This window comes from Myotis daubentonii, chromosome 8 (assembly GCF_963259705.1).
Source record: "Myotis daubentonii chromosome 8, mMyoDau2.1, whole genome shotgun sequence".
NCBI classification, from domain to species: Eukaryota; Metazoa; Chordata; class Mammalia; order Chiroptera; family Vespertilionidae; genus Myotis; species Myotis daubentonii.
Window position 1 is genome coordinate 24,045,804 of NC_081847.1, and position 22,152 is coordinate 24,067,955.

At 41.4% G+C, this 22,152-nt stretch overlaps 1 pseudogene; it reads right to left on the bottom strand.

Moving 5' to 3' along the window:
* Positions 1–632: 632 nt before the first annotated feature.
* Positions 633–13,850, bottom strand: LOC132240155 (RNA-binding E3 ubiquitin-protein ligase MEX3C-like; annotated as a pseudogene).
* Between the last annotated feature and the right edge of the window lie 8,302 nt (positions 13,851–22,152).

A 22,152-nucleotide genomic window follows, 5' to 3' on the forward strand; every position in this document is an offset into this window, starting at 1 on the left:
AGAATTCGGCATGAGTTGCTGTAAAATTAAAAAAAACAACAAAACCTGTTTTGTCAAAACTGGCAGTGTAAAGACGGCAGTCCTGGAAGTGTCTGAACCATCTGCAATACTGAGTGCCCTCTGTAAACTGTGGTTAGGCTTAGGGACCCACTGTATTGAAATCTTAGATGTATATACTTTTCTCATAGGCTCACACAGCCTATGATGATCTTCACTCAATACAGTTGAACTTCAGCTTTAGCAATTCTTATACAAGTTATGTCTCTGGGCCTACAGGATGTTAACACTGGTAATTCAAACAAAACTAATAGACAAGAGACCACTTAGGTTTAGTGTGACCATAACAGTCATAAGAATTCATTAGGAAGTTTACTGGGGATGCCGTTATACCCATGCCTCCTTTACAATGCTATATATATATATATATATATATATATATATATATATATATATATATATATATATATATATATATACATCGCAGACCTGGCTTCGTTCAGAAGGTCATTTGGCTGTCTGGTCTAATTAGCATATTATGCTTTTATTATTTATATATATATATATACACACATATATATGTAGTATATTATCTTTTATTTATTCAGTATGTGTATATACTGCATATGGATGTGTTAAGAGTGAGTTTGGATTGCCTGAGTAATTTCCATCTGGCAAACTGGACATGATGGTGTTCTCCTTTCTCAGATCTTATTGGCAGATTCCATGAAGAAGAGGTTGTGGCCACATGGCACTAGGGCAGCAATAACTTCATTGTCAAAGCAAATCAACCAGTCCTGCTTTTGTCTTAATTCTAGAGGTGAGCTAGAGATGGAACCTCCACCATTGGAAGATGGGTAACTACTAGTATTAGTACCCTTAGAAAAAGCAGGGGTATATATTGGAACCAGGCCAACATAGTTGCCTGTACCAGGTGGGTCGCTCCTAATCCTCCAAGCAAATGGGTGTTCAATGCTCTCAGGAAATGTAGGAGATAGACTTCCTCTACACTGAGTTTTCATGTCACCAGAAGGATGGCCCCCAAAGCCAGAGAGTGGGTTAACTGCTTCAAATAGAGTCCAAATAGTTTGCATGGATGTTGGTAAAGAGTTAAAGGTAGGAGAATCAGCTGCAAGATCTTCTGAGACTACAGAGGTGGTCTTTGTTTTGTATCTCCAGAACAAAAGTTTCCTGTGGTAAAGGGGCTTGTTGGATAAAGTCAGCCAGTCTATTGTTTCTAGTAGAATCTGTGGAACCCCTACTCAGAGAACTGCAACTATCATTTTGCTAATTGGGTATCATTCTTGCAAGACTAGGAGGAGCTGGATTGGAGGTGAGCCACTCAGAGCTAAGAGTGCCACTTTCAAAGCTCTATCAGTACCTTTGTAATGGAAATCATTCTCTTCTTTGAGCTCAGTGTAGTTTCCTGTATGCATGACAGTATGCATTTCTATTTCTAGGCATCCCAGTTACTTCAGAGACAGGCTCCTTATCTCTGCTCAGTTACTATTATGCGTGGGTTTGCTGCTGAATCACTTGAATAGTTGGTCCTTTGGGTACAACTACTAACCCTACCACACCATGTGGGACCCTCAGTTGAACAGTGGTTTGGTGGGCAGATTAGGACTGATAACCCTCCCAGGGCAGGGATACTTTTGTTTCCAGGTGCAGGGATCATGGAGAAGTGCTCTGCAGCCGAGAGGATTTCTCTTGGCCAGGGCAGCATCTATCCATTGCGTAATAACAAAAACGGGCACTTCACCACGAACAGGTATCTTGATATATGTGTTTGTCTTGGCTCTCAGTGCCTTCATTTTACAACCCTGGCAACTGACAGTCTCAGTGGCACACTCAGAACAGGTACAGGAATGCACTTGGTGGTGTTGACACTCTTCTCCTCAGCAGGTCGCCTGCTCCCCGTTCAGGCAGGCCACCCCCCCATAGCTGCGGGGCTGCAGGCACGGGACAGCAGCGCTGCCATCGTGTCCTGGGTTTCGTCCCTCTGTAGAGTAACCGTGTCTTTCTCGTCAGTGTCCATCCAGGTGCTTCACCATCCTTTGCCATGTGCACTTGAATATTTTGGGAACCTAATGAAAAAGCAAATCCTGGCTCAACATCTCTGATAATCTGTGGCTCTAACAAAGTCATTGGTGTTGATGCTGCTGGAGTGGGTCCAGACTCAGAATCGTTTGACCTGGCCCCTCAAACAGTGGTCCAGAGACCAACACCCTGAGCATCACTTGGGAACTTGTTGGAAATGCAGTGCCTTGGATCCCCTTCAGACCTACAGAATCAGAATCTCGGTGGGAGGGGGATGCCCAGGGACCTAGTTCTCGTACACATGGAAATACTGGTCTGGAACTTGTGTAACGTGTGTGTTATCAGATTCAGTTTCATTTCCCCCTGTCTGTCATGAAAGATTGAGGGAAGGAAGACATGTATGTGATAAATCGTATTAGCATCAGTGAACACCAAGAACATTTAAGGGACCCCCATGATTCTCTGTGATCCTATCAGATGAGTGAGCTCATGCATGCCAATGGAAGGGAAGGAGGACAGGGACCAATCCTAGACCCCTCCAAACCCATGTAGCTTGCAGAGCATGCTGCTTGGCCCCAGACGATACAGACACAGTCAGCAATCTGAGATGAAGGCAGGGACCATGATCAGGAGAACAGGAACTCTCACTCATCACGGCAGGAAAATAATTGTCCTGAGGATATGCTGGGCCTGCAGGAGGGCTCCTCTCTCTTTCCTTTAAATGACTTTTCTATGATTGCAAAAGTGACACTTTATATTTGTAGATTATTTAGAGAATATAGAAAGTCACAAAGAGAATAAAAATTATCCACAATGCTACTTTCCAGATATGACCACTTTATCCATTTGATATTTTGGTGTATATTCTATATCCTATCTACACACACACACACACACACACACACACATACACACACACACAAACACTGCTTTATAGATTAGAAATATTTTTTAAAAATATAAATATACACATATACATATTTACATATGTTACATTTAAAATGTAAATATGCATACAAACTTATGGTATATGGTATACATGCATCTATAAAGACACTATATTTATATGATACTCATATGTGTCATAGATATATACATAAAATACATTTAAAATATGAAGTGTATATGTATATGTTATACATATAACATTTATATAAATATATGCATATATTATATATAAATTATGTATTTTACATGCATATATGCACAGGTATCTATATATACTATAAGTATAAAATATATAAAACATATAAGATATACAATAAATATAAATAAATTTTCCATAAATGTAAATATACATATGCAACTTTGTAACCTATTTCTTTTACACTTAGCACTATATTGCACTTAACCAACCTAAATGGAACAGCTACAAAGTGCAAATTTAAAATTCCCCAGGTGTCCCCCACTGACCATTCCTCTCTTACCGCCCCCCTCACAACTAGTGGTTATAAAGATTTGTAAATTACTCAGCAGAAAGTGAAAAGATAAAACCAACCCTTCCTTCCCTTTAGAACCAGTGAGGCAGGTAATTGCATTGGGAGAGCCAGCTCTGATCACAGGGTGCCGGGTCACCACCTGTCACATTGACGGCCTTCACACCCCAGCCCACATGCTCAGGACCAAATCAGGAGACAGAGCCAAAACAGGCAGCCTCGCTAATGCTCCCTGGTATGTTTCAGTTCATCCCCCCGCCCCGACCCTCCAGGACTGTGCTCAGCCTAAAAATTTGAAGTGAACTGAAATCAATTGTGTTTTGAGCTAACAGGGGATCCACTTGGAGTCCTTAAGAGGGTAGAAATCATGGTCATAAAACCACACACAGGTTGACCATCGGTTTGACTCTGATCTACCACAAAACCTACACTCCTCTTTCCTTTGTCTTTATTAAGTCTATCCAGGCAGAGTCTAAAAATTTTAAAATGAAATGATGCAGGCTTTCATTAAGATCCTTTAAAAATAAATTATTTCACAGAGCTCATTTCCATGTTTATTCTATTGATTCAATTGAAAACAAATTGTAACACAGAGCTCATAATAAGCCCAAGCAGTCCGGGTATCATTTTCATTTTTGGAATAATAAATCTTACTTTTTCCCCCTCTACTGCTGCAATTATGATAGAATAGAAAATTAGGCTTTAATTAATCAGCAAGTGCTTCTCTCTCAATCGCAGGAAATTTTGAGGCTGTAAAACTACAGTACAGAGGAGTAACAGGGCTCCAAAAATGGCTGGGGAAAAATGATTCCTTCACCTGGTGTTTTTTTAAAAAACAATTCAAAGCAAGTTTTTCAAGCTAGGGTGAAAACTTCATGCAGGGGCCAAGCTGGCACCCATAGTCCCTCCTAAGAGCTCAGAGGGGCAGCTTAGCTGCTTTCCTTATTAGAGGAGCTTGAGCCAGCAGACTTGCCGCCCTGAGACACCTGCTTCTGTCACCAGGAGCCAACTTGGTATGTGGCAAGCATGCAATTGTAAATGCCCTTTCTCCACTTCTCAGCTCTCTCTTCCCAGCTGCCCCAATGATCTCCTTTGTCTCAGGTACTGCCATTAGAAGCCTTATTAATTATAGATCAATCTCTAATTTGAAGGTAGGAGCCAAGACTGTAGGGGGTCTCATTAACATAAGATTAAAAGCTGACTTCAGGACTAATTATTTTGTAACCAAAAAAAAAAAAAAAAAATCAGGCTGGGTTTCTGTTTGAGCAAAGCAGTTTCTTAGCAGTTAGCACATCAATCAGTAAAGCATATTTTAAGATACACATTCCATTTTTGAGTTTTTCTGTGACTCTACTATTTGTTTAATTCTTTCCTTGCTGATGGATAAATGAGCATACGTGTGTTTATATAGACACATGTATCAGGACACAGCCAGTGAGAGCAATTTATGAACTGGTCAAAGGAACTTTGATGGGAAGGTGTTGACTAAACTTAGAGGTCTAGTGTGAGCCAGGAAGATACACAGTCCAATTCAAACATAAGTATGAAAAGTTAAGTAAGTTTTATCTATTAGTAATTATTGATGTAAGCTACATAGAGACTACTCAGTAAATAAATATCTTGGCTTGCCTGAACTATGAGTCTGTCTAAAGATGTCTGGAGATCTCTGACAAGTTTTCACTCATCTTCATCAAAATAGGAAGCAAAGATGTTTTGGAAGCTACATTTAGTCAATTAAATTTTTCTGCCTTTTTGTGTAGGTTACTAGTAAAATGCCCTTTATTTTATACCATGATAATGATGGTAGGTGGTAGTTTTATAGTTTTCTTATGTTGTTGGGGTTTATTTATTTATTATTATTATTTTATGTTCTAACTTAAGAGAAAGAAACCTGGTTATGTTAGGTTACTTGCTGTGGGTTTTTTAAATTATTATTATTATCAAAATTATACAGATAAGTTTGTTATCATTTAGAAGTGATATTGGCTATAATTAACAAACAACTCAATTCACTATGGCTCAAAGAATAAATATAACTACCCCGCATAATGCAGCATCTGGGGTAGAGGGCTATTGGCATTGGCTCTGTGTTTCTAACTGGCTACTCATCCATCTTTATTTTGTTGGCCCATTGCCTTTAGGTATGTAAGCTTGTGGTCCCATGAAGGCTGCTTTAGTTCCAGGCATTGTATCTGTGCTCTAAGCCAGAGAAGGAGAAAATACAGTGCTTGAAGTGCTATTAGGCAGACCACAGATCCGTGAAATCAAGGTTTGACTCATATCCCAATATTTTACAAGCCTTGATCCCTGAACGGGCAGCATTAGCATCAACTGGGAATTTGCTGAGAAAGATAAGTTCTGGGACACTATCCTAAACCAAGGGAATCAAAAGCTGGGGTGGTACCCAATAGTCAGGCAATTCTGATGCAGAGGACCACTGCCTTAGCTACTGCCCACAGTCATTTCCTGGCAGAGATTCTTAATGGAGGGGTGAGAGCATGCCTTCCAGGAAAATGTCAAAATATTCACCTGGGGGGCAAGGGGTGTTTCAAGTGACAATTGACTTTAAGATCACATATAGAATCTTAAGTCAGCCTCCACATCACATTCACAGGTTCCCTGCTGCAGGGGGAACCTACTTACTCCTGGACCCTTTGCACAGATTTTGTTGACCACCAGCTTTCAAACTTGAACCTCAGAATCACTTTTCTGGGCCCTGCCCCAGACTCTCTATAGGGTTAGAAAACATGGTCATAGTCCAGGTTGGGGACTCAAAATTTGTTTTTCTATTAATTACCAGGTAAGGTCGATGCTGCTGGGCCCAAATAGCAAGTGTGGGCAGCAGAGTAAGGACAGTGGCATCCCCTTGAGGGCTTGTTAGAAATGCAGTTTTTCTGGCCCCACCCCCGCCTACTGAAGCAGAGTCTCTGCAGTGGGGCCAGATATCTGTATTTTAACAAACTCTCAAGGTCCCTGAGAGTTTGAGAGCCACTGTCCTTGCGCCTCTCAAACTTTCTTATACATATGAATTACCTGTAGATCTTGTTAAAGATGCAGATTCTGCCCTGGCAGCTGGCTCAGTTAGTTGGAGTATCATCCTGTACAGCGAAAAGGTCGTGGGTTTGATTCCAGGTCAGCACATATACCTAGGCTGCAGGTTCAAATCCCCAGTTGAGGAGTATACAGAAGACAACCAATCAATATTTCTCTCTCTCTCCCTCTCTCTTTCTCTCTTCCTCTCTCTCTTTAAAGATCAAGAAAAACATATCCTCAGGTGAGGATTAAAAACAAATGAGGATCCTAATTTAGTTGGCATATTAGTCTATCAGGGTGCTGCCATCACAACGTGCCACAGACTGGGCAGCCTATTTAAGTTAATAACAATGTACCTACCTATATAGTTTAAGTTTAAAAAATGTGGCTCTCAAAAGAAATTTCAATGGTTGTACTGTTGATATTTGGCTCTGTTGACTAATGAATTTGCCGACCATTGGCCTAGCCAACAAAAATTTATTTGTTCACAATTCTAGAGACTCAAAGTCCAAAATTAAAGTGGGGGCAGGATTGTTTTCTCCTGAGGCCTCTCTCCTTGGCTTATTGATGACCACCTTCTTCTGCTTCACATCGTCTTTACTCTGTGCACACACACATCATGCCCCAATTTCCTCTTCCTATAAGGACACCAGTCATACTGGATTAGGCCTGGCCTAAAGATCTCATTTTAACCTAAGAACTTAACATTTCTGAGCTGCTAGTGATTCAATTTCAACCTACAAATCTGAGGGGGACACAATTCAGCCCATAACAGTAGATACAGAGTGAAGTCTGAAATTCTGCATTTCTACAGTGCTCCCAGGGGAGATCCATGTTATCGATCTGTGGACCGTCCTTTGAATGACACTGGTCTAGGACAGTGCAGCTGTCCCTTCTAGAATGCTGCCGGTATCAACCACTGTTACTAATGGAAGGGTGTCCTATTCCTCAGGTGTGTTGAAGTGAAATAAATTGCCATTGTTTTGGAGCAATTACTCTCCACCTTTAATGTGCATCAAAGTCACCTGGAGAACTTGTCAAAAATGTCAATTTCTGAGACCCATCCCAAAGATTCTAATTAAGTGGGCTGTGAAGGGGCCAAATGTATCCTTTCTTTTACCAAGTATTGAAGGTCACTCAAATACAAATGGTCCTCCAGGCTACACTTTGAGAAGCACTGATCTACCAAGTTGGTGTCTTGCCTCCTCAACCATGGTGAGCTCTTGAAGGCAGGAACCATTTCTACACGGATATCTCTCAAATGTAATATACATGCACTTCCCTGGAAATGCTGTAAAAATGCAGATTCAGATTCAGTAGGTCTGGGATGGAGGTTGAGATGCTACAGTTCTATAAAGCTCCCAGGTATTGTCAATGCAGCTGGCCTGTGGACCACACGCTGAGTGACAGTGGCAAGCTTTTACATCTCATATTAAGCCTGGGCAGGGATTGGTCTCACAGTCTTGTTTAAGGAACTCTTTGTTTAATTCATACATTGACCATTTATCTTTCATACATCTTTACACTTTAATGCAGTGCATAATATAATAAACCTTCCATTATCTGATCTTCTCCAAATTGATTCCTCCCAGAGTTCATATAATTCTTAATTCAATTGTCCTGGGGACTCTCCTTGACTAATGGGAATTAGAATTTTGGGCTGCAGGATCAGAATTCTAAGTAACTTTGACAAATTGGAGAAATGGTACATTCTAAATGAACAGGATAAAGTCCGAGAGGGATAGGTGCAAGACAGTGCCCTGAGGCATGACAACTAAAGGCTACACCATGAGGAGACCTATAAAGCACACAGTGGAAATCCAGAAGCTCAAGGTGAGAAATTACATAAAAAATGAGCTCAAGGCAAGAAATTGCAGAGGAGCAAGACAGAAAGTGCCTCTTTTATAATGTGAAGCCTAAGTTAAGAAGAAATATATAACTAGGTATTAAAATTACTCACATGTTCCTAAGTTTTAAATGTTACACAGTGATAATTCTATTTGCATGGCTTCTAACCTGATTTTGACAGTATTTTCTACCCAGGTTACCCCTGCTACACACTTCTTAGCCTTAGTAGTTGTGAAAATCAATCCTGGCATGTTAGAATCACCTGGGCCACTTTTAAAACTACCAGTAGCCAAAACAATCTGTATTAATTTATTAGGGCTGTTGTGACAAAGTACCACAAACTGGGTGACTTAGAACATAAAAAATGTATTGTCTCACTGTCCCAGAGATTAGAATTTCAAAATCTAGGTGGCAGCCATACTCCCTCTGAGACCCATAAGGGAAGGATCCGTTCTTACCTGGCCCAGCTTTTTTTGTTTTTTTTGTATGTGTTTTTTTGTTTTGTTTTGTTATGTTTTGTTTCAGAGAGAGGAAGGGAGAGGGAGAAAGAGATAGAAACATCAATGATGAGAGAGAATCATTGAGTGGCTGCCTCCTTCAGGGCCCCGATGGAGGATGGAGCCTGAAACATGGGCATGTGTCCTGACCAGGAATTGAACAGTGACCTCTTGGTTCATAGTTTGACACTCAACCACTGAGCCACACTAGCCAGCTGTCCCAGCTTTTGGTAGATCTAGATGTTCCTTGTGCCAGCATAACACCATCTTAACATGGTCATCTCTTTATGTCTCTTCACATAATCTTTTCTTTGTACATGTCTTGTATTCAATTTACTCCTTTTTATGAAGGCTAGTCCTATTAGATTATGGTCACCCTAACAACTTTAGTTTAACTTGATTACATCTTTAGAGATACTACAGTGGGACCTTGATTTACGAGTTTAATTCGTTCCGAGACCGAGCTCATTAAGGAGCTCATTAAGGAGCTCGTTAACTCAAATTACTCTATCAACTCAATGCAAAAAATCGGCCGAGAGACAGCTGGTATCTCAAAAAACTCGTTAGTCGGGACACTTGTAAGTTAAGGCCACACTGTATTTCTAAATAAAGTCATATTCTAAAGTACCTGGGGTTAGAACTTCAACATAACTTTTTTTGAGAGACATCATCCCATAACCCTATCCCAGACCATAGAAGTCTCTGGGTGCAGTCCAGACATCAGTATGTTGTTAAGTGCCAGGAGATTCTAATCTACAGCTAGGGTTGAGAATCACTGTCCTGAGAGAAGGTCTGCAACAGCCACCATTGTCAGAGAATGGCCTGTTCCGATAGTCATGACTGATGAGTGGGATGTTATCTGTTGTCTCAGAATTTTGGCTAAAGAACCAAAGCTGAGGCAATAGGAAACAAATAACTAACATTCTGAAGCAGTGGTTCTCAACCTTGAACACACCTGGGATAATCTAGGAGCTTTAAAAGAATCCTGAATACTGAGTGCACCCCAGAGGTTCTGATGTAAGCAGTCTCAGGTGAGACTTGGGCATGGAGAACTTGAACAGCTCCCCCAGGCCACTGTGCAATCAAGATGAGAACTACTATTTACAAAAAATGACATGTATGAAGTGGCCAAACAGGCCCTCAAGGCTGGACACACTGGAACCAGGACCACAGGCTCCCAACTCCAGGACTTTGCTTTTTCCACTCTTCCTTTTTGACCAATTATCTTACAACAACAAGCTGAAGGATCTTTAAGTACCTGTCCATTCCTTATAGAATGGTGAGCAAATATTTTTCATCTAAAAATATAATTTCCCCTAACCCTACTTCCCAATCAATTACCCTTTCTCCCCTTACTATCAGCAAAGCTTTGGGAAATATTATTCTAAACTCATTTTTGTCAATTCTCACCTCCAGGTGGTTCATGAACCTCTGTAACATGATTTCTGACCTGAGCTTTTCCCAAAATTGAACTGAAAAAGGCTCTAGTTACCAAATACAAAGGCCATTTGGTCCTCATCTTATTCAAACACTACTGTATGGTATTCAAGACCTTTGCCTGTCCCCGCCCTCTTTTGTACTCCCCCTTTGCCTTCCATAGGCCATTCTTTTCCATTTCCTTTGGAAACTCCTCTTGTTCACCTGCCAATTAAGTAAATTTTGGTATACATTTTAGACCTATTTTTGTTTCATTGGTGATTATGTTGCAGTATACAAAATTATAATTTTTGTAGACCAAAATAGTTGAATATTGGCTAAGTTTAATCTAAAGCTTTCCTAGTACAATGTTAACCAAACTACCAATGGTTAACCATGGTTTCAGCTATTGTCTGGTATAATGCTGATACTCACCAATTAGTAAATAGTTGGTGCCCATTGCCCTCCGCCCCCCCCCCCCCCATCCTCTCATTATTCTGGCTGTCCTGCTTCTTTTCCTGGGACTCCTGACACCTCCCAATAATCCAATAACTAAGGGGCAAGGCCACATAACAAGGGACCCCTGAGACTCTGCTTTGAGGCTATAAGCAGTATCTTTTCTAATTAGTTGCTGTACTGATGGTGAAATATTCTCATATTGCCCCTATATATTCATGATTTCCAAATGTATCTATCCAGCTAAATCACTTATACTTAGCCTCAGACCCATATTGTCACCTGTCTCTTCCTACTTTGATATCACATAGATCCATCAGAGTCAATATGCCCAAGATGCAACACCAGCATGCCCCCCCGCCCCCCCATGATGTGACAGGCTTTAACTTTGGTGGCTGCACACACTGACTCAGGGCTTGGCCATCAGACTTGCTTTGGCCAGTGGAATATTATGAAACATGATAGAAACAGAGGCTTAAGCAATGTGTATCCTCCAGGAAAACTTGCTCTTGAGGCATCTGCCAAACTCTTAAGCTCAGACTAATCTTCTGCACGATGAGACCACGTTGAGAGAGAGAGGCCAGAGGGAGGCAGATTGAGGCCCCAAGGTGTCATAGAGCATCCCCGCTCCATCCTATTAAATGTCTGACCTACAGAATTCTGAGAAGTAAAATGGTTGTTGTGTGTGGGTGTGAGTAAAAACATTTAGAATTATTTATTTATTTATTTATTTGTTCATTTGTTTGTTTAAGAAATTGGAGAATTTGATGATGGAGACTGACAAGTCCCAAGATCTGCAAGGTGCGTCGGCACCTTGGAGACCAAGGAGGGCCAATGGTGAGTTGATGGTGTGGTTACAGTCCAAAGGCCAGGAAGTTTATGACCCCCAAAGAGACAATGTTTCAGAAGGTAAGAAAAAGTCGATGTCCTAGTTCCAAGGTGGTCAGGCAGAAGGAATTCTCTCTGACTCAGGGGTGGGCGGATGGAGATGATTGGAAGGAGGTAGGCAGTCAGCGTTTTTTGTTTTATTCAAGCTTTCAGCTGATTGGATGAAGCCCACCCACATTAGAGAGGGCACTTTGCATTACTTACTCTACTAATAAAGATGTTAAGCATAATACCAGAATAATGCTTGACCAAATATCTGGGCAGCCCATGGTCCAGTAAAGTTGACATAAAATTTACTAATGCAGCTTCTAAGCTTTTGGATGGTTTGTTATGCACCAACAGAGGACAAGAAAAACAATGTGCTCTTTCTACAATAGGATAAAGGACCTACCTATATAATAGAGGCTCAAATCTAATATTTATATAATAAGAATAGAATGGTGAAGAAATGATATTGTCACTCATCCGTTACCTGAATCCAAATTCTAGGATTATTCTAGAATAATAGTTTGCCTTTATTTGCACTTCATCACCAATACTTTTTAAATTCTGCCTCCTAATTGATTTCAAAAACTCTTTAACTTCACTGCTGCTGCCCTCGATGGGACAAAGATGGCAAATATCTGGCCCTGTGCTGTCTGTCACTCCTCCCTTCAATGACCATGTGAACATGGCCAATCCAACAAGGCTCTGTGTTCACCTCAGCCAGGAAAGTGGCCACATTATTCACCTCAACATTCCCCTCCAGGCATTCACTACAAGTCAGTCACACCATGGGTAACTTCTTTGCCATCCCTTCTGATTCACCACTTCTTAAGGCAAAAGCCATTTTGCTGGTTATACCACCCTCCCTGACCATTACCTAAATCAATCTATCCTCCACCTTTTTAGAAGGATTGCCAAATTAATCTTTCTAAAATGTAGTTAACCTTTTCTGAGTTGCCAACCTACCCTCACCCCAGGACTAAGAGGTGGATGGAGTATGTGGCAGTTAGATTAACTGCACAGATGGCTCCAGTTCTCTGCCTTTCCCATATCCATGTCCCTTGTGATGTGATTTTATGGCTCCTCCCAGTAAGAGAGAAAATCTACTTCTTCACCTCTTGGATCTGGCTGGTCTGCTGACTTGCTCTGAACAGGAGAAGTGACATTGTAAAGGTCCTGAGCCTGGGCCTCAAGAGGCTTTGAGCACCTGCTCTCTCTCTTGGAACTCTGGCACTGCCTTGAGAGAAATCCTGGGGTAGCCTGCTGGAGGATGAGAGGGGACATGGAATGGAGCCACGGGTCTCCAACTAAGCCCATCAGACATGTCAGATGGCATAGCCGAGATCAACAAAGCCACCAACTACCCACAACTGACCACAGGTAGATTCACAAGCTGTAGCCACTCAGGCGACCCACAGACTCTTGTTTGCTTGATACACAGCTTTTAATGGCCAAACGTAGTCGATATAAGGTTTATAGGAAGGACTGGGAAGCAGGTCTCTTTGCATGATAAACTAAAAAAACTACCGCAGGAAAACTGCTCCAATTGAGTCAAGGAATCCAAAATAGCAGCCAGCAAAATCTATAGGCTGCTATTGTAGGAAAATCTTTACAAGCTATAAAAACACAAAGCGGCACCTGCAGACCCAACAATGCTGGTGCTAGCACTTTCATCACTAGTGGAGACAAAGCCTTCATCAGCACCTGAGACCCCAGAATCTTCAAAAGCATTTGCCAGCATCAGCAGCCTTGGCAGCTGACATCCCTGCAGGGAACCGAAGCAGGGAAAATGGTAGACACCACACGGTAGCTAAGATTGTGATTGTGGGAATATTTGAGACACCTCAGGGGACTACCAGAAAGAAAAGAAAGCACCTTGGAAGGGTCTGCCAGAGAAAGAATGCTTTGTGCTAATGTTTTTAGCTCTATCTTATCCCAAAACAAGTCCTGGTGTGGACTTGGAAAAAAAAGATTTATAAATGTCTAAAATTGTTCCATAATTATCCTTTGCCCTAACAAAATAAATAAATAAAACTGGTTAACACTGAAATACAAGTTTATTCATCTCTCGCCTTATGTGTGCATGCCCACACATTCACACATACGATTTCCACCTGCATCATTTCTACACATTTCTACCTACTCTCCCCACACCTCTTAAATCATAAGGTTTCTCATTTCCTCCCACATCAACTGGAGAGGTATATCCTCGCTTTCTGAAAGAGCGTTTCATAGGCCCCACAGTTGACCTCATTGTGCAACACAAAGTTTTATGCAAGAAATGGAAGCTATAGTTCTTTCCTTCAGGCTACAGTGTAAACAGGGGAAAGGTGTTCTCTTCTCTCCAGCAACAGCAGTAATATTGAACTAGCAGTGGAATGCAAAAATAAATAAATAAATAAAAATAAATAAATAAATAAATAAGAAAAATTAAAAAATAGCCATAAATACATTGCAGTTCTTGCCTTTCATAGTAAAGTCTGAGCCAACCTTTGAATCTGAGCTTGACTATATGACTTGCTTTGGCCAATGAGACATAAGCAAATGTAATGCAAAGAGTGGCCAGAAAAGTGCTTGCACACCGAGACTTGCTCTTTTGTGTTGTACTTGGAACTAGGAGATAGCAGTTTGAAGGAGCCCAAGCTAACCTGCTGGAGAAGCCAAGCAGAGGGGGAAAAGAAAGTTCCCTAGCTTTCAGCCTGCCGACCACCAGACATGGGAATAAAGTCATTCTCACCCATCCAGTTCCAGCTCAGCTGCCAGGTGCAGCTGCTACAAAGGTGAACTTAGGTAAAACAAGCTGAAGAATGGCCCAGTCTAGTCTAGCTCAGTTTATCAATCCCATGATATGCGAGCAAGTAAGTGGTTATTTGGTGTAAGCCACAAAGCTCTGGAATAGCTTGTGTATGCAGCAAAGGCTAATGGGGGCATCACTGAATAGAAGGTGCACAATATCAGAGGTGAATGCTGCATGGGGACTCAAAACATCTCGTGTAAGATGAGCTTTCCAAACCACAGCAATTTGCTAAGGGGATAGGCTGGGAGAATGTATTTCTGTTTCTATCATCAGAATCTAATTTTTAAAGCCCACAGGGGAAGAAAGACCAAAAAACAAACAAAAACAGAAAAAATACAAAATAAAATTAAAACAAAACCTTCTTTCAAATCTTAGAAAATAAAACAGGTGTTTTGTTTTTTTCTGAGAAGAGTGGTTGTGCTTATGTGAACTGTGTAGCTATTCGTTTCTTCTTTGATTAAAAAAAATTCAAATCCAATTTAAGTCGTTCTAAGAAGTGACTAGGACTTTTCAGAATTCAATGTACTGGTCATTAGTTACTAGTATTATGGGGATCACAATTTCCACATATTATACCTATTTACCTCTATTCTACTGCCTATTATATTTGTCTTTAAAGCATTCCAAATGCCTTTCAAATGAAGACTTAATATATGTGACTTATTGATTTGTTCTATTTTGACTGAAAAGGAAGCCATACATTGAGCCAATCACAAAAGCCATTCTTTTTTGTTTTCTGCTTTTACCTTTCTCCATGAAGCCATGGATAGAGTCATGAGAAGAGAGGAGGAAGTGGGAAATAGAGGTGGTAAAACATTTCGCAATTTTCCAAGTGCTAGGTATAATCTAAGAGATGTACATTTTTTATTGAAATAGTTTCCCCCATAACAATACACACTCTTATTAGAACCGTATTTTTGTTGACAGAGCTCAGAGTTGCTTCACTCAGCATCCTGCATATAGAAGGGGAAAAAACAAAAACACAAAAGATCTCATCACTGTGAGATAAATACACTTTGTTTCTCCGGTCTCTTATTTATTTTTTAGAGAACCCCAGTCTTCCTTGACACGTCCAAAGGGCTCTGGGACCAGCTGCATTTGAACCAAGTTATGCAATTTTGATCTATGTCTTCAATCAGGCACATTTCTTTGAATACATTAGTGTGAATAGTAGAATCAAATGGGTATTTTTTTTTCTGTTATGTGAGTAAAGAAATTAATTGGATTTAGGGATTAGCTTCAATGTCTTCTTTTCTGTAACCTAGATAATGTAGTGTCTTATTATTATTATTGCATTCCTAACAATAAAGCATAGTGTTTTCCAATGAGTTAAAACAATAGCTATATAAATACAAAACATATTACTGGTATCTGTTGTGTATTATTGGTCCATTATTAATATTAATCATCTTTTCTTTCTTCCAGGGAGCTTACTGTCCCATATATTTTACAATCAAATCTGTCAAGAATTATAACACTACTCTATGTGATCTCTATAAAAAGAGATATAAATGCCAATCAAAAGGCTCATTGGCTGGTTCATTTATATTCAAAGTGCTTCCGCCTGTAGATGACATTAATAGTTTATAGTCTCCATACCTAGTCTGAGAAGGAGCTCAAAGCATGTCCTTTCATTCTTGTAACCCCTGCTTGAGAAGGAAGCAACCCTGGCTCTGTCATCCCCTTTGCCCTATACCCTTGCCGCTGCCAACATGGAGAACTGCCACTCTCTGCCATAGACATTCCCAGATTCAGGGTCCTGAAGCAAGGGGGAGCCATGTGTGCTATTGAGTTGACTCCAGTGTCACATCCCAGTTGTTGTCACAATCCTGTCCACCAACTTGAAGATATTTGGATCCATGGCTCTTGTTTCTCTTTATTTTGGCAGGAGGAAAATATTTGCCAATTATATCCATTGAAATGTCATAAGTTCATCTAAGAACAGACTCAATTTGAACTTCTGGAACAATATATCTGATGATGGGGTCCATGCATTCCAACCTGATACAACTCGTATTCTTTAGTGAATAATATTTAAGTGAAATTCAAGAACACATCCAATTTAGAGCATTCTTTACTAACCTACCTTGAAATGTCACTACTTTATTTCAAACACCTCTGGAGAATGTACGAATAAGCTCAAGGTGGACAACCTAAGTAAAAACCAGAATTGCCCAATCAACTTCCCAATAAAATTTAAATTAATTGTCTCCCTGCTTTCTTCCCATTTTCTAAGACATATGAATTGTGAACATTGAAGATGATTTACAGGTCAACTTCTTCAGTTGACAAAACACAGAAAGATTAGGCAGATACGCAGAGGTTTACTGTCTGAGCTGTGCCTCATCTCCTGGGCATCCCCTGGGATTTTTCCTCTTTCTGTTCTTTTAATTCCTGGCTCTCACTGGAGACAGGAGCAGCACTGTGGGAGCAGAATTTAAGAACCAGATTGGCTGGCACTGTTACTCTGTAGATGAGGAGAGGAGGGCCATTGTGAAAAAGTGACTGTAAGTGGAATGCAGCTGGTTTATTGTTGATTTTTTTTTCAATTGAGAAAGTTTAAAACCACTTTCTTTATTTACGGAGAGTGTCTGTACCTGGCTCTGCACTTAGGACCCGGAGACCAAAGTAAATGAGAACAAATGGTCACTTACATCTTCTGAGGGCAGATGGTCATTAATTTACTCAAATAAAAATGTATTGAGTCCACACTATGTGCCAGGCACTCTTCTCGCTCTGGAAAAACAGCAATGAATAAAACAGACCAAATGCCTTCCCTTAATGGACACTTACAATTTAATGGAAGGAACAGTAAAATAAATAAATAAGCAAACAGCATGTTGATGGTGTCAATTCGATGGTGAAAAAGAAAGCAGGGAAGAGGTAAGGAAGTGGGGTGAGTTTTCACTTTGCACAGAACACCCAGGGAAGACCTTGCTGAGAAGAAACTATTTGAGTGAAGAACCAAAACTGTTGAGAATCTGGGCCAAGTGCATATCTGAGGGAAGAGCATTCTAGACAAAGAGAAAGCAAAGGCCAAGTCCTGGGAGGAAGCATGCCTGGCGTAACAGGAATAATCATGAATTTTATATTCCACCGTAAGATTTCCTTTCCAGTGTGACTTTCCAGAGCCTTGCCATCCGCTGGCCTGAATTAAGAAGTGGGATCTATGTGTCCTGCTCTTGAACCTGGACAGGCCTTTGTGACTCCCCCAGAGTGTGGAGTGTGGCGAGTATGAACGAAGTGACATGAGGTGACTTGCAGCTCTCGTGACTTGCATCTGCTCAGCTCTCTCCCTTCGGAACCCGGACACCATGCTGTGAGGAAACCAGGCTGCTGAGGCCCAGGTGGAGAGGGTCGAGGCTGAGCCTCCAGGTGACAGCCAGAGCTGTGTGGAGGAGTGGTCCTGGAAGCAGGTCCTCCAGCCCCCAGCTGAACCCTGTCAACTGACACCATGTACAGCAGCAATGAGCCTTCTCCAGTGACCCCTGATCAAACTGCGGGGCTGTAAGCAAAACCAATGATTGCTCTTTTCTTTTTAACTGCTCTATTTGGGGATAGTCATAAACAGGGCTAGGTAACCAAAACAAGGGAGAAAGGCCTTGTTGTTAGAACTAGTTGGCTTAGGAGACAGTGGGAAGGGAGGGAGGACAGGTCTTCAAGGGTTTTATAGACCATTGCAAATCCTTTACCTTTCACTCTGATGGGAAAGCCCCTGGACCAAGTAATTGGGTCCTAGGCGTCATCAAGAAGACAGCCTGCAGAGGGCACACAACTCCCTGAACACCCTCCAGCAGAGGTTTTTTTGTTTTGTTTTGTTTTGTTTTTCTAAGAGAGAGGCATTCCTTCCTTCTCCTTCCCACAGGCAACATTCTGCATTCATGGTGACAAATTCACTCACAGACTGATCTGACAAGCCCGTTTCCTGTCACAAAATTGTAACGTTTGCCTCTCTGGTGAGCACTAGCCCTCAGGATGCTGAGAGAATGTTGGTTGCCTGCTGCCCCGTTCCTGGGAGACTTCAATCTCCAGGCATGTGTAGCTCTCAGCCCACTTAGACCTAGAAAGGACCGAATGGGGTGAGAGAAGGGGCGCTTTCCATGGAGGCTCCTGGGCTTGTGTTCCCTTTGGGTTAATAAGCCTTTAGTTTGCTGACTGTGAGGGACGGCAGCCTGGCCCATCTGCCGGGAGGCATTTGCTCATTGTGTGGGAGGACAGCATTTGCTGTCCCAGAAGCGAAGAGTTTCTCAGGGCTGAGAGGCTCCGAAAGATGGGCATTGCAAGAATCCGTCCCTGCTGACGGTTCAGCCTGGTTAACGCACCACTGTGAGGGGCCCTGTCTGCCCCCGCTTTGGGGCCGAGTGTATCTAAGTGCCCAGTTTGCTAGTTGGTAAAGCTGGGCAGCCTCCAAACTATGGGGCAAGGCGAAGCCCCATGATGATGGCGGTGAGGTGAGTCTGGAGGAAACGGGCCACCACTCCTGAGTCACAGGGATTAGGGTTCTGTCTGCCCCTAGGGCCAATGCCAAGGGCTCTGGATTGAGGTCTAGGATTCGCCTGAACAAGCATTCTATTACTCACTTGTTCAGTCTGAGGGAACTAGTGATAAATTTCCAAATGTTACATTATGTTCCCGGGCAGATTCAAAGGGAACATTTGGGTAGGTGGATGAGCAGTAGGATTTAACAAAATGCTCTTTAGATTAGGCCCAGTCAGGAAGAACTAAACACTTCTGTCCTCATTGTTTTGTTATGTTTGAACAAAACTCAGGGTCATAGGTAGGATGGCTATGTGCTAGGTAATGTCTTACAGAGGTTAAAGGTCTTACAGAGTTGCCTTGAGAACCTCAGTATTCTCAGCCACATTGAGATGAAGGCGAGCCGTGCTGGCACCAGACCAATAGAAGAATAATGGCATAGTTTTGGGGTTGGATTTGCCCTCAGAGATTTAAAATCATACCATTCCATCAGAGGGATGTTTTTTTAAAAAAAGAACATTCTTTCAATATATTCTTCTCATTTCACAGATGAGAACTCTGAGGCCCAGAAGAGTTAAATAATTGTGCAAGGCCCTGCGTTCTCTGGGGTCCAATAATCATAGAGTTTACATCCTAGAGTTTAGGATCTTTAACACTATTTACTGTGGTGGCTGATACACAAGCCAGTTACTCCAACATCACCAGCTTCAGTACCTGGTATACAAAAGTCACTCAGTCATGCTGGTCTCCCCACACAAGCCTGAAAGACCTTTGATGGTAGGGCTGGATCTTGTTTATGCATAATTCCCCACTGCCTGGCACATTGCCTTCCATATAACAGGGGCTCATTTTAAATAGATAAATAGACAAATGTTGTATCACACATCCATTCAAATGTTAACATTTTAGTTGTTTCTTATACTGAAACACCAGTCTATTAAGTATTTATTGATGGCCTATTTTTTTTCATTCATTCTATAGATGTTATTGAGCATATTCTATGTGTTAAGTGCTACAGAATGAGGCAAGCAGATGGACTCCCTGGCTTCATGGAGCTGACATTTCTGTGACTCTCCGGCTACAGCTGAGCAGACAGAACAGTTCACCTGGCTTGACCCAGACTCACAGGCCAATCAGATGAGGCAAGATGGCATTGCTAACAGAGACAGGCAGCTATTTAAGACAGAACGGTATGAGTAGGTTTAGATAATAAGTTCAGGGGATGAAAGAATTGGTGTGGCCCAAACAGTCAAGACACATGAAAGATGGTACTGGGCAGTTTTTTGAGAACATAGTCGGATTTTAAAGACCAGAGAGGAGAGGAAGAGAGTAGCATATGAGGGAGATGGAGTAACAGGGAGGCACTACATGATCATGAATAAGGGACCAGGAATGACTCCAATCAAGGCAGATTTTAGGCAAGAGAGGGTGAGGTTAAGTAGAAAAGGCCGGGCCAAGTGGTGAAGGTACCAATTCAGGAAAAGGCCAAAGATAAAACAGGGTCTTAATATTCACTTTGAGGATTGGCTCAAAAGTGAATGATGGATCATCTGAAGATGTATAATCTGTTTCAATGTGTTTTTGTCCAGATTGAAAGTATACGGAAGGACTTACTACTCCATTACCCTTCCATCCTCTTTAGAACAATACTTTTCAGGTAAGGAAACCCACAGAAATATAGCAAGGCTCTTCTGATACGAATTGTCAAAATGTGAGAGATTAAATATCCCTAATAATTTTCTTAGCATATTCTCCAGATCTCACTTCACAATTTATACTCCACAGTGAAACCTTTAGAAAATGAATTTTAAATATGTGCTTTTACTTGTCCATCTATCTGTTGGCCTACACTATGTAAATTTAGTCCATGCACAAATATAATAGAAGTGAATTAGGATTTTAAAAATAGGAATAGGGCCCTGGCTTGAGTTGCTCAGTGGTTTGGGCATCATCCCATGCTCCAAAATATTGCTGGTTCAACTCCTGGTCAAAGCACGTGCCAGGAGTTGTAAGCACAATCCTGTGCATGAGGCAGCTGATTGATGTTCTGCTCTCACATGGCTGTTTCTCTTTTTCTCTCCCTCTCCCTTTCTCTTTCTCTAAAAATCAATAAAAATATTTTTTAAAAATAGGGATAGGTACATATAGCGTGTAAATACATGTAGACCATCTTATAGGCCAAAGTTCAAATACTGTCCATCATGAAGAGGTGTGAATGAGGGGAGGAACAATGAAAAGATCTGTGAATCAAATATCTAAGTCTTAAATGACCACTTTGATGAGTCCATTGTTCTAATATAAAGTTAGGGATTTAGATCTAAGTGAAAGATTGAATGCATTCTTGGCCTCAATTATTGACCTCCCTCTATCAATCCACATGGCCCTCTAACTTTTGAGTCCCTTCCTGGAATGACTCTGGCCAACCTGTTACTTGCTTTGGCCAATAGAATGTGGTAGAAGGAAGCCCTACCAGTTCTGAGCCTAGAATCCAAGATATGTTGTGTGTTTCTACTCTATTTCTTAGAACCTGCCAAGCCATCATCTGAAAACTCTGGGTTAGCCTGGAGGATGAGAGACCACATGGAGCAGAAACCAATCATCGCAGCCCCAGCCACCTTAGATCAATTAGTCAATAGCCAGCTGAACCCCAGCCATACAAGAACCTAGCCAAGATTAGCAGAACCGCCTACCCAAGACACAGCTGGCCCCCCGATGTCTGAGTAAGCCCAGCCTAGACCAAAAATACTAGCTAGTCTCTGTCCAGCTGACCCTCGGACTCCAGAGAAATAAGTGCTTGCTTTTTTAAACCATTGAGCTTTGGGTGGATTACTGAATAACATCAGAGTAGATCCTGGCTGTACATTATAGTCTCCTGGGAGTTCTAAAACAAACCAATGCTTGTCCCCTTTCTCTATGCTAAGATTCTGTTTAATCCACCTAAGTATTTTTGTTGTTTTTTGTTTTGTGTTTTTTTGAGTTTCCCATGTTTCTAGTGCAACCAAAGTTAAAACTTTCTGGCTAGAAAAATCCTCACCCCTTCTTCAAATATTAAAACTCTCAGTGGATGGGGCATGTCTTGTCTTAGGTCTGGCTAATGCTAAAGTGTGTTTGCTTTTGCACATGCATCACTGAGAAGAAGATGAATCTGTCTTCTTACATACAAAACGATCCTCTAGATCAGTGGTTCTCAACCTTCCTAATGCCACGACCCTTTAATACAGTTCCTCATGTTGTGGTGACCCCCAACCATAAAATTATTTTCGTTGCTACCTCATAACTGTAA